Here is a 13,608-nt window from a genome sequence, read left to right as displayed (position 1 = left end):
TAGGCTATGCGCACCCTCAAACAAATGTATCTTATGAACATGCAATGTTTTATATTATCAGTCGTTTTTCTTGACACCCAAACATGTGGCGTATAGATATGAAAATGAATGAGTGTGAACGCTCTCCTGGCAGTCGGCTCCTATCTGCTACTCCCGCGTCGAGTTCCCTGGAGACCCTGGAGAGCGCACCAGGAGAAGAGCGTTGTAAAAACCAAAGTGGGGCACGAGACAAGCTGCGCCACAGCTGGCAAATCATCGATTTGAGCATCAGAAACGGGGAGGGGCGGTTCGTTTACCTGCCATCCTTTCAAAGAAACCCTCCTCTCATGCAGAGACTCAAATCTAGCACACTCGCGCAGCACACGTTGCTCGCATTTGCGCTCAAGCCTGGCTCTCCGAAGTTCAGCTTTGCGCAGTCTTTGCGAGTGCAGTTTTGACAGCTCGTGTGTCCCTCTCAACCGTAGGAATTTCCTGAGCAGTTTTGGATCCGTCAAGGTGGAGCAGACTCTATTAGAATTCTGAACTTTTGATGGAAAACAAGAGGCTTCACCGTAACTGCTAACTTTGAAGGTATTGTGACATTTTCTCCTGAATTCATTTTTTCTCTCTTTCAATTCAACAGAACCTGCTTATTTTTGCTATTTGCTATTTTGTAGGCTACCGGCAGACTGGAATGTCCACCTATTTTAAAAATGTAACGTTAGGTGTGATCCTTGAATGAACGGAAGTAGACTTTGACAGTAAGCATTTAAATCAGTTGACCAACAGTTTTCAGGCCCTTCTCGATAACCGACTAAAGGCCAAAATGCATCTGAATATTGTTTCAGTATGATGAGAAGACAATCTCTACGTTCTGAGTGCATGATTTATGATAGGCTATAGATGTAATACTAGAATAGGCTATAATATGTAAATGTCTATACTTTTGTGTCGCGTTTAGTTAAGTTGTAAATAATAACTCGGCATATTCCAGACTTAATAGGCACCCATGATTGAGGTTAAACCGATTCATGTATATTGCGCATCTTGAGGGAACGCACCAACTCTGTGCTTCCTTATCTTTTCAGTTCCGTGATGTAGCCTATAGGCTACCTGCAGACTTGGCTAGAAAAATGCATTACATGACCAGTATTAGTTTTGAGTGACGTCTTGGAATAACCACAATAGAAAAACATTAGTCACGTGTATTGTTATACAACTGTATATAGGCATAGATAACAGTGTCTTTGACAAAAGTGCATTTTTTGTCGCGCCAATTGTTTGACATGCTGTTAGATTAATTATATACATTCTGAACGTGACAGTATGCATCGCGTGTTAATAACAAGTAGGCTAAGTAGTCTATTACCCTGTACCAACAGGCCATGATTGCCCCCCCCCCTTTTTTTGCCAATGGGTGTTTTATGAAGTCAAGTGATAATCGTTCAAACTTGAGTCTATACTTATTTTAAGACAGAACTCACACATTCCAATGAATCCATATAGTTTAAGATAGTTATCCAGATAACTTTATATTTTCCAGGATTCAAATAATAGGTGAGCTTTAGTCAGAGAACATAGTTATTATACCGTACTACTTATATATCTAACGCTGCACTTTATTAACAATGGCTTTATAATAGCTTCATAATCAAATGCCTTGTAGCCTAATGGAACTCAAATAATAAATTAAGAAATGAAGTGGATTGCGAACATATTGAAAATCCCCATTTGCAATGGTTGAGTTGACAACATGTATTGCAGCTGATAGTGAGCATATTGGGTAAAAGTAGTAATGATGGCCTTGAGTTTTTTTCTAATTGAGGTTTTTGTAATTGTGCTGATCAGGTGTTTTCATTAAGATCCAGATGAGTGTGTGTGTAAGGGCAGTTATGGGAAGTTGTAGTGTGCCATTGTGAGATTGTGTGGGCATAGTTGTGTTGTGGTTTTGTTCAGGTTCGACAGTCTCTTTCATATATCTCAGTACGGCTTGGATTCTTGACAAGCCATAATCACTAGCGTTGCTGCTGACAAAGATGAATCTGATCTGATTCACTGATCACCAATAGGTAATCAACCTGTCTATTGTCTCAGCCCTGAAAAATGTTATCGTGTGACAGTACTTTATATCAGCTAATATTAGTAAAATAATGCTAATTGGAAAACATGTATTTATTAAAACAATTATTCCACAGGTACATCAAGTAAAATCAGCATGATATGGGGAATTGCATTTACCATAGTTACATTTTAAGTAATCTTATAGTTAGGTTTTAAGTGTTATTTTAAAGGAGCAAAAGTTTGTATGTCTAATATTGCTAACTAGCCTACTAAGCCTATGCAATATGTTATAGAAGAAGTTGATTAGACTAAACTAGAGCGTAAGCATTTTGCTTTCCACTGCTGACTGTGTTATAGTCCTGTACGCTGAGAGTCTGATAGTCCTGTATGCTGGGAGTGTGATAGTCCTGTATGCTGAGCGTGTGATAGTCCTGTATGCTGAGAGTGTGATAGTCCTGTATGCTGAGAGTGTGATAGTCCTGTATGCTGAGAGTGTGATAGTCCTGTATGCTGGGAGTGTGATAGTCCTGTATTCTGAGAGTTTGACAGTCCTGTACGCCGAGAGTCTGATAGTCCTGTATGCTTGGAGTGTGATAGTCCTGTATGCTGAGCGTGTGATAGTCCTGTATGCTGAGAGTGTGATAGTCCTGTATGCTGAGAGTGTGATAGTCCTGTATGCTGAGAGTGTGATAGTCCTGTATGCTGGGAGTGTGATAGTCCTGTATTGAGAGTGTGATAGTCCTGTATGCTGAGAGTTTGACAGTCCTGTACGCCGAGAGTCTGATAGTCCTGTATGCTTGGAGTGTGATAGTCCTGTATGCTGAGCGTGTGATAGTCCTGTATGCTGAGAGTGTGATAGTCCTGTATGCTGAGAGTGTGATAGTCCTTTATGCTGAGAGTGTGATAGTCCTGTATGCTGAGAGTGTGATAGTCCTGTATGGTGAGAGTGTGATAGTCCTGTATGCTGAGAGTGTGATAGTCCTGTACGTTGAGAGTCTGATAGTCCTGTATGCTGAGAGTCTGATAGTCCTGTATGCTGAGAGTGTGATAGTCCTGTATGCTGAGAGTGTGATAGTCCTGTATGCTGAGAGTGTGTTAGTCCTGTATGCTGAGAGTGAGATAGTCCTGTATGCTGAGAGTGTGATAGTCCTGTATGCTGAGAGTGTGATAGTCCTGTATGCTGAGCGTGTGATAGTCCTGTATGCTGAGAGTGTGATAGTCCTGTATGCTGAGAGTGTGATAGTCCTGTATGCTGAGAGTGTGATAGTCCTGTATGCTGAGAGTCTGATAGTCCTGAGCGTGTGATAGTCCTGTATGCTGAGAGTGTGATAGTCCTGTATGCTGAGAGTGTGATAGTCCTGTATGCTGAGCGTGTGATAGTCCTGTATGCTGAGAGTGTGATAGTCCTGTATGCTGAGAGTGTGATAGTCCTGTATGCTGAGAGTGTGATAGTCCTGTACACTGAGAGTCTGATAGTCCTGTATGCTGAGAGTCTGATAGTCCTGTATGCTGAGCATGTGATAGTCCTGTATGCTGAGAGTGTGATAGTCCTGCCATTAGTAGTGCTCATGCATTTTTTAAGTTGTCAAAGTGGCACAAGCTGGAGGAAACCAGGTTATGGTTTTAATAGAGGTGATTGTATCTTGTCAAATCTCTCACTGTTTGAGGAGCTGTTGTGGTTAATCTGGTCACTATTTCACAGAACAATGTCACAGCCCTTTTCCTGTTTGAGCGACCGTGTCACTTCTTGTAAGTCCTGTTTAAGATGAAAGACTGAACGTTGAACGTTGAGCGCTGCTGATAGCCCTCTCAGTCTCACTTTCTGCTTACTAAAACCAGTCTTAACACTTAGCTAGCCGTTGTGAAAGTGGCACACACACACACAAACACACACACAAACACACACACAAACACACACACACACACACACACACACACACACACACACACACACACACACACACACACACACACACACACACACACACACACACACACACACACACACACACACACACACACACACACACACTCCTTGATCTTTTACCCAAATCTGTTACTTAACCTTATTTGACAGGAACGACACAAGTCAGATGGCGAGCACAGTGCTAACAGTCCAGATACCTAACAGGACACAGATCCAATAGTCATGCTCAGAAGAAGCCTATCATTGTGCCATAACTGTTTCATTTTCACATACCCTTTTGCAAATTCCTATGACATGTAATAATGACCATAAGGCGATCAATTATCAAGAATAAAAGCAGAAGAATCCCCTTACACTGTGTATATCCCCTTACACTGTGTATTATCCCCTTACACTGTGTATAAGACAGTAGTTTTTTTTTGGAATTGTTAGTTAGATTACTTGCTTTTTATTACTGCATTGTCGGAACTAGAAGCACAAGCATTTCGCTACACTCGCATTAACATCTGCTAACCATGTGTATGTGACAAATAAAATTTGATTTAAATTTGATTTGATTTGATTTGAAGAAATACCAAGACATTTAACTGCCTGTCTTTGCCTATAGATGTTTTTGAGGTTATCAAAAGTCGGGTTATATTTGTCAGTGTACCAAAGTGAAAGTAGCACACGTCTTTGTTATTGACTGCTCTGTAATAGCAGGAAATCAACCTACTGTTTGAGAACTGTTAGAAACACACCTAGAGGATCTCTCCCTCTCCTCTCCACCCTACTCATCTTGGTGGCACTTTTGCCTCACATCGCCAATAATTGCCACCTCATTTGTCAGGTCGCTCTAGCATACGGGAGAAGATTCTGAGGGAGCGGAGGCTTTGCAGGCTCAGCTGATCGTTGGCTGCTGCTCTTAACATACAGTACAGAAGACAGTAGGGTGTGCAACTCATAGTGCTCTTTCAGATGAGGTCCTCACAGCCGTTGAACAGAAGTTGTGGTAAGGGATATAGGGTTGGAAGAACATAGTAATAGATACTAACGTACATAATAGGTGGGCGAGAGGAAACAACCTCTTCAGTTCATGTATTGACCCTAAGAGACCAATTAGTCAGTACAGTACATCAGAGAGGTTTCCTTTTTCCTACTGAGGTGGAACTTCTCCTCAAGAACACATGATGAAGGCTCAATGACACTCAACAACACTGACGCTTGAAATTATTCACTCAAGCTTCTTGCAGTTGTAGCTTGTTTTTGAAGAAGAAAAAAAAGATGTGGACTCTAAATGGTAAAACCTCCAGACTTTTGCAGGCTAAACGATGGCTTCAGGTTAGGGTGTAGCTAACAGAGTCTGGGGCTTGTTCAAAATACCTCCTACGAAGATCTCTACATTATTACAATTCTTACAGCCAAGTACTTGGAGAGTTTAGAGTTGGGTTGTGTCTCGCTGTGCTGAGACTGATATCTAGGGTAAAACCATTAATCGTCTTTACCACCCTCGATAATTAGCACTGTAGAAATAACAGCTCAGCAAACAGTGAAATTATACCTATGGTAAGGAGCAGAGTAAATACCTGTTTAGCTGCCAGCAAATGCATTTATTAGACTGTCGCCAGTAAATAAGAGGCCTGTCTCGTTTTTTGATGTGTGGCTCTTTGGGGATTCCACCTCCTCTGAAATAGGTCTGTTATGATTGCTAATAGAGAACAAAGGTAACAATGAATCTGAGACGTTTTGATGACATGCTGCAACCAGTTTTGGTAAAAGGTCTTTGTCTTAATAGGGATTGTTTACACATTCCAGGGCTCAGTGTCAAAAATGTAAAAAGGCCTGACAATTACAGACATACCACCCTGGATGCGCGCTTGTATGCAACTGCAGTTACAGCACATTTTGCCATGATCTGAGACTCCTTTAAAAGGGGGATATGTTGCCCCAGCATGTTGAAAACAATTTATTTTGGCATATGCTTTGCATACTGTTGATCCAGATTCCTTGGCTTAACGATAAAAGCTTGCATTGTTTCTGGTCCTCACAATCAGCACTGTTCGGTTGAATGGGGAGCCTGTCTTTCCACAGAGATAAATAACCAAAGTCTGTCATGTCGATTCTGTCACGGTTTGGCAAAATGACATTTCTGTAAAAAATATTGAATTGTTTGCATGCTTCACGGCACCATAACAAACACAATTTAAAATGCATGTTGACTGATACCTTGAACTTTTTATAATTCAAATCACCTTATTTCAGGCCCAACATATGTTTTGATTTCTTGAAAAAAAATGTGATTGTGTTTTATTTTTATGCTTGTCATTATCCGATCTGTGTAGGTTTTCCTGAATCCTTTGTTCAGATAATGCAACAAAAAAGGAACCGAGTGCTTTGGTGGAATTCGCATCCTGCTAAGATCAGGTTGTTAATACCCACCCACATACTCCGATGAAACATTTTCAAACGATACTGTATTCTCTTGTACACACAAACACAACCTCAACCATCCCCTTGTCAAATGTTTTGTACAGTGGTGGATGATGAATCCTTTGACTGCAGATTAAATGTGCAGAGGAAAATATGTAGATAAAACTGCATTGACAAGTTTGCATTGCTTATCCAATGCTCCCACCCAGGCCTATGGAATAGTTTGCTCAGTAGCCTTTCTGTGTACTGGGCATAGTAAACATTTGTATCACCTGCCCACATTCACTTAACCCTCTTAAGAGTTCTCCTGCATCAACCGTAGTTTTGTCCTTTCGCATATCCTCCACAGCAGAGTATATGGCATCCTTTGCAACATCTTTAGCCTCCCCCTCACTGTGTAGCTTAACAACAAAGTGTGGACAAAGCCATCTTCAGTGTTGCTTTCCGAAACACACAACCCTGTCTCTCTAGCTATTAATTGTTGATGTGTTGCAATCCACGAGGCAGAAATTAGAGTTCTAATTATTCAGTCATGTGATGAGCACTGGCCCTGCAACCAGTGACAGAAAAGTCATTTCCAAGGCCCTGAAACTGATGCTAGTTGATTGTTCTGTGACTAATTTGTTTTATAATTCGATAAAAGTGAAGGGGGATCAACAAGCTGATACAGGGTCCTCTCACCAGCCTCGGGGACACAATCATTTGTTTTGAATCATTAATAAAGATCCTGTGGGCAGACTAAAACGAGGCCAGCTCTGGCCCTGTGTTAATCATGGCCCGGTCAACGTCGTGGCACCACTGTCGCTACGGCTGCTGTGGCTCGGGACAGTGGTCTTGACCTTATGATGCATATAGGCCCAGAGAGACACAGAGCCGAGACCAGCTCACTCTCGGATACTGAGAAACCTGTGTTTCCGTGTGTGGGGGGACAGTGCACACCACACATCGTCCTAGCGGTGGGCGTCAGAGGTCCGTTCCTGTGAGGCAAAATAGTATATTTTGCAAGAGCGCGCGGCTTCTCAAAATCGCCACCGTCTCATTTCTGTTACTCTTTGATGCCGGCGTCTACGACTTGACACATACTGTGAGGCCTGTTCAGAGGAAAGTGAAAAGGTCTTCCAGTAAGTGGGTGGGGGCGTCGTCCGGTTCTACTTTGGACATTGGTGTTCATTTGAATCTCACTCTCCTTCTCCGACGATGACACAACACTGCCAAATCAGAATTTTACCTTCTTTCACTTTTAATTCAAAAGCATACTGACTATGAGGGTCTAATAGAGAGCCTACAACTCGTTCAGTTTAAAGAACACTAGCCATTGCTGATATGAAATATCTTGCACATTCAGGTTCACTGCTTAACGACTGAGTACTCAAAGGATCTGTCCGTTTCTCACTAATGTCTTTTTAGTAATAGTTCATTTGTATATGTGGCACGCCATGCAGTACTGCTGGAAATGTCCCTTCAATTAAAACAATTTGCACCGGACATTATCCTCTTCAAGTTTTCATGTGACCTTGGTAATTGGTTTGCTGTCTACACACTCTCAATGCAAACACACTCTTGCAAATACCTACTACTGTATAAACAATACCTCATTAGTGGAGAGGGAATTTCTGCATGTACTATAATAATGTTTTGACACATTCACACCAATATTAATAATACACAGATGATTGAATTCCTCATTGGCTTATTAGTGCCTTCTTTTTGTGTGTGCTTTCATATATCCCAGATCCTACACAGCAAGCTGAGGTCTGCACTGACAGCATCACCCCATGCTGTTAGTATTCACACACGGCTAAGACGCAGACAGACTCAATTGTATTAGATAATCCAAATAATCATATTAATGCCCATTAAAGTGGTGAGCATGAAGACATCACAACACCTACATACTGTGTGTGATGACGCGTTCGACGTCTGGGACAACAAAGAAACCGCGTCGTCCGAGACGCTAAGCCAACATTGCAGCGTTCGCTCATGCCACTTTCTTTCACAGGATCTTAACATGTTAAAGAGTAGATTATAAACGGGTTGTTAAAACTGACCTCATACTTATTTTCTCTCCATTATTTAGCAAGGGACTTCATGAATATTTGATGTGATGGTATAGTGAGGGTCAAAGAAGGGGCTACAATATGGCAATAACTGTAAGGTTATATAATATGGTGGTGCAAAAGATGGCAAAGCTGATAGCACACTAGAAGGGATCATGAGTAGGTGTTGTAAAATATGGTAACTAAATCATATGGCTCAAGTATTACACTGTTTAACAGAGGTATATCTTTAAAGACATTCATTGTGTTGACATTGTTTATTTTATTGAAGATGTGCATGTCAAACCACTGCTTCATAATAAGGAGCTCAGCTATAACATCACCCATCTCTTACAAATATGTAACAACACATATGCCGTGGCCCTGGTAAATCTATCACAATAGCATGTTTGTAATCAGCTGGTATTGATAGAGGCCTTTCAGTGTGAAAAATGTTTTTTTCTCTCTGATACAAAAACCTATATGTTAATTGATAATCAGTACTGTTGATTCAGTGGTGCAGTCAGTGCAAATCTGTGCCCTTCTGGATGTCAGAGGGTTTTCACAGCCATGTTTGTGCCAACGTCGCTGGCAGTGGCAGCACCTGTTGGCAGTGCCAGAACCTGGCTGGCAGGGTTATCAATGCTCTCTGATGGTCTCCCACAATCACAGTGGAAATGACAGCGGCTGCTTGCGTCACGGCAGATAACAATTTGCCCGACTACAGCTCGCATTCGCTGTTATTTCTATCTCCATGCCCACTCTGACAGATATGAAAACGTACACCCAACCAAATGTACAGAAAGTGTCATGTGTTGTCTCGCAAAACGATTGTGATAATAAACATTTGATGTATTTAGCTTTGACCTTTCCCAAAGTGTTACATAAAACCTTGACCCTGCTACTACAGCTGATATCATGTGAAATGAGCAACGGATCTGACCCAAAAACATTGAGTTGTTTTTATACATCACCAGCAGTAACACTGTAATAACATAGTAATAGCCACAGAATATTGCTTTGTCCTTTTCATCTCTATTATCATGCACCTTACTTGATTAAAACAAAGTAATACTGCAGTACTCTGCTGATGAATGCAGTATGAATTTAGCAGTTTAGCCAGTTTTTACATCTCTGTACAACCCAACATTTTATAGATAGGCTACTAAGTTTATTGAATTGTGACATACACCTGTCTAGTTTGAACCTTAGACAGTAAAGTTTTAACATTGGAGCATACAGTATGGGTTTCCGGTGACAGGCCACAGACATGGGACAGCATCACTTATTGGCAACACAGACTCACTGCTTTGAAAGTGACTGACATTCAGCTAGGTGTTGTTGTTTACTCAAGACAGTGTTCTACCTCAACTTGATACCGCTGAATCTTACCTTGCTCTGTTTACTTCCGGCTCAAAAGTTTTTCAGCAATACATTCATTTTGAATACAGTGACTCGGGTGCTCTTTCTATCAAAAAACATCAAACACTCACATTTGTATACGATAAAGAGGTCATCTGCTGGGTCAATCCTTACAAATCTTGAACACCATAAAGTAACACCTTCTTGGCTTAAAACGCCGTAAACAGGTATGAACTAAGAGTTTCCCTGAGCTCAAGATGTCTCATCTCTAGGAATCATTTCTCAGGAATTTAAGAGAAACCCTGTTTTGAAGAGTTTGAGTTTTTATGACAAATCTATTGCCCTCAGATATCTCCTTCTACTCGCCTCTATGTGTGTTATTGACAAAACAACAGGTTTTTTTGTGTGGGAGGAGATTTATGATTTGGCTTAACATAAACCATGGTAAAGCTATAGGCCTTACCATGGTTTATGACTAAATACTACAATATATATACACAACATTTTGTTTCTATATGCAGCATTTCCTCTGTGTTTTACCAAAGAGGTAGGCAATCACTGCATATTTAGAGTTTGTGTTTATGGTTTGCAAGGTATTAATGCATCCTGTTTTAGTTGGTTTCCTTTTTAGCTTTTTTTTCTGACTGCCTTGTTTTCATGTTGTGTTGACAACATGCCTGATATACTGTACCTAATATCTTGGTCTGTCTCTGAAAGTATTTGCACCAACATTTGTTTTTGTTTATTGTCCCCTGCTGACAATCTTTTCATGTAGAATAGTGTTTTATCTCAGGGTATGCAGGATAACTGTAATGATGTATCTCTACGTTGTTTGTACAGACGTATGTTTTATAGCAGTTCTGTGCTGTGCACATTCCCATTTGAGCGAGAATAATTCTGTTGTGATGTATATAGTAATAGACAGCAACATTGCTTTCCGTTATAGATAATACTTTGTTCAACAGAAGTTGTAAGGCACCTACCTTGACAGTGATGTCCTTGAGGTGCGCCTCTAGGGTCTTGGGAAGGTCGCACTCTCTCCCAGTCCCCCCTCTCTCCCGTGCAAGGTTAGGACAGTGTCATATTTGTGGTCAGGGAAAGTCAGTACCGTAATCCAATCTTTTTAGTAGTAGAGGTTTGGCTATGCTCTCTATTGCGTTGTCACCCGTGTAGGGCTGCTCATAGCATGTGTGCAATGAATGCACTGTGTACATAAGCTATTTAGAAAGGCACCAGAACAGCTTTTGCTCACCACTCTCTACTTCTATGATGTGTGCTGTAGCAATAAGACATATTCAGCCTGTGAGGCACCTCTGAGTGATATGCAAACACAGTTAACAGGCTTGTGTTCACACCTAACAGATTGAATCTCTTTTCAATAATCCTAATATCAGATTCTGGCATTATTATTGTAGGCTATTATTCATCTCTATTATGGGAAAAGTTCAGGAAAATAATAGTAACCATGTAATAAACAAACAGCCTATTATTATTCGGGATACCAATTTTGTTTGTTTGTTTATTTATTTGTATGCACAATAAAAATTGCTTACGGGTCGAGTAGGCTACTCAGGACTGACGTAGATCAATAGCCAAAACGGCATGGGAGTTATTCTATTGTGCTCTCTCAGATAGCATTTCAGTGATGTGCGGTTTATATCGGCCTATTTGAACAATTTCCACATGGTCCTCCTGTAGCCTATATAATGTCCATTCGCATAGCATCTCGAATATGTATAGCATATGCGCGCCTCTGTGTATGTGTATGTGCATGTGTGTGTGTGTGTGTGTGTTATTCAGTAATAAATGCAGAACCGCCTCACTCTAATCAAGCTGATTAAAAATTCCTGCGCGCACAGCCGGAAATCGCACCATCCTCTGTTTTCTTTGCACTTTTTACTTTATTTTAGGTTCTACACTCCGCCAGGACATCGGCTGTCGCGAGTGGCTGCCTTCAACACTCGACATGCGGGTTAAATCGTCTTGTTTTAGGGGTATTTTCTTTTGAAATGAGGAGGAGAAAGGGAAAGCACAGGCAGCACCAGCAAGGGGAGTGATGAGTCAATACAACTCATAATTTAATGGGGACACAGAAGGGGAAAGCGAGAAAGAAAGAAGAGCTCCCGTCCGGACGCAAATCAAACCAACAGAAAGAACACACATCGCAAGCAGCTGTTATGCATCCATAGCAAGCCTTAACTCGACATTGGAAAGTAAATCGCACTTTTTAACATGGGTGTGCATATCGTTGCGCCATCGTCTCTACATGAGATAGCAGATCATTGTCGATAAAAAAAATTCTAGAGAAGCCGAATTTATTGAATACACGTTATTTTTGTATGCGTTTATACATCAGGATTGTTCGCGACTGGTAGAAATAACAGATTTCAGCAAAGCTTAACACTATCCGATGTTCTATTCACGACTGACTGATAATCGTGATGGATACGTTGTGTTAACTCGTTGCACTTGTAACCGATGGACTATGCTCGAGACAGTTATCCAGTTTATTGTATCAGGTGTTATTTTCCTCCGCTACTTCTAATAAGACGTAAGAATGACTATTTTTCCAGTGAGCAAATAATTCGATTTATTTAGGCTATACTGTACAGACTTAATTCACTACCAATGTTATCGTATCCCAGTCTGTCTCGACGTCTTCTTTTATATAGATGTGGGTTGCTCTTTTGTATATCAACCTTTCATCTCTCAAAAGAAGAACACATTTCTGTAGAGGACCTATCATTTAAACCTAGAAAGCATCAGACATTGAAGTTTTCTTTCCCTTGACAAAACTTGAAGAAGGCAACGTTCACCAAGGCTGCATTATATGCTTTCGAGTTTTGAAGTGCTGAGTTTCAGGTTGGTTTGCCCTAAATGTAACTTAACTTGTGTTTTGCACTCTTGCTTGTCTTTTTTAAAGGTCATTCAGAAATCCTGCCCTGGACCTCCACCATATCCGGGTCTGGATTCTGTTGCCCCTATTTAAACAATTAGTTGCTTCATTGCATATCATGAATGAGATAGTTCATGATAATTTCTGTTCTGGTGGGAAGGTGGGGGTACATTATTTTGACCTGTTCAGTTTTTGTTGAAATATATTTTTTAAACTTTCTATTGCACAATGTAAACACTGTATAATAACCCAACGGAATGTAGCCTTATTTTTTATTTAAAAAAATGAAACACCATAACAGATACTTATTCAAATGTTGCTAAGCAAATGGTGTGTATTAGGTGTTTAACCCTGTCATTCAGTTGTGGAGAGACTGTCAAGGTGTTGACTGTGTGCTTCCTGCAGTCGGTGGCTGTGTATGTGGGCGGCAGGTAGCCTAGTGGTTGGAGTGTTGGGCCAGTAACCAAAAGGTTGCTTTATCGAATCCCCAAGCTGACAAAGTAAAAATCTGTCGTTCTGCCCCTGAACAAGGCAGTTAACCCACTGTTCCCCGGTAGGTTGTCTTTGTAGATAAGAACTCGTTCTTAACTCACTTGCCTGGTTAAATAAAAATTAAAATGTGTTTTCAATAATCAGGTGTTTCTGGCATGTCAGACTTCACCTTGTCCTCTGTCCATTCTTTTTTCTGATTGCACTTTTAATTTCTGATAGGCTCAAAGGTATAAAAAGTCAGCATTCTTTCCAATGGTACTGCTTTCCTTTAGTTTTACCTCACATTTTGTAGTCTTCTCTTAAATTTAAAGAGACCTCCCACACAATTCTTCTTCCTCATATCATGTCCTGTTTAGGCACATGTGATACAACTCTGTTATAACAATGTTCTTCAGGTCCTTTGCCTTTTTATGCTTTTTTTCCCATAAAGCCTGTCTGGTAGTTTT

The 13,608-nt window shown here is 40.7% G+C and overlaps 1 protein-coding gene across 14 annotated transcripts in view; it reads left to right on the top strand.

Annotated features, from left to right (window-relative positions):
- Positions 1-331: 331 nt before the first annotated feature.
- Positions 332-13,608, top strand: part of LOC112229850 (DNA-binding protein SATB1) — a 56,495-nt gene continuing 43,218 nt past the window's right edge. For 8 of the 14 annotated variants that reach the window (XM_042311816.1, XM_042311813.1, XM_042311794.1 and 5 more), the window contains exon 1: positions 11,599-12,636. The gene's annotated coding sequence lies outside the window, so the exon portion shown is untranslated. Of the gene's footprint in view, positions 571-11,597; positions 12,637-13,608 lie in introns of those variants that run through there. The other 6 variants (XM_042311808.1, XM_042311820.1, XM_042311798.1 and 3 more) reach the window with 3 other exon arrangements.

Source organism: Oncorhynchus tshawytscha, linkage group LG03 (assembly GCF_018296145.1).
Source record: "Oncorhynchus tshawytscha isolate Ot180627B linkage group LG03, Otsh_v2.0, whole genome shotgun sequence".
Classification (NCBI taxonomy): Eukaryota; Metazoa; Chordata; class Actinopteri; order Salmoniformes; family Salmonidae; genus Oncorhynchus; species Oncorhynchus tshawytscha.
The sequence above is the reverse complement of the archived record's forward strand: the minus strand, read 5'-3'. Positions and strand labels throughout refer to the sequence as shown.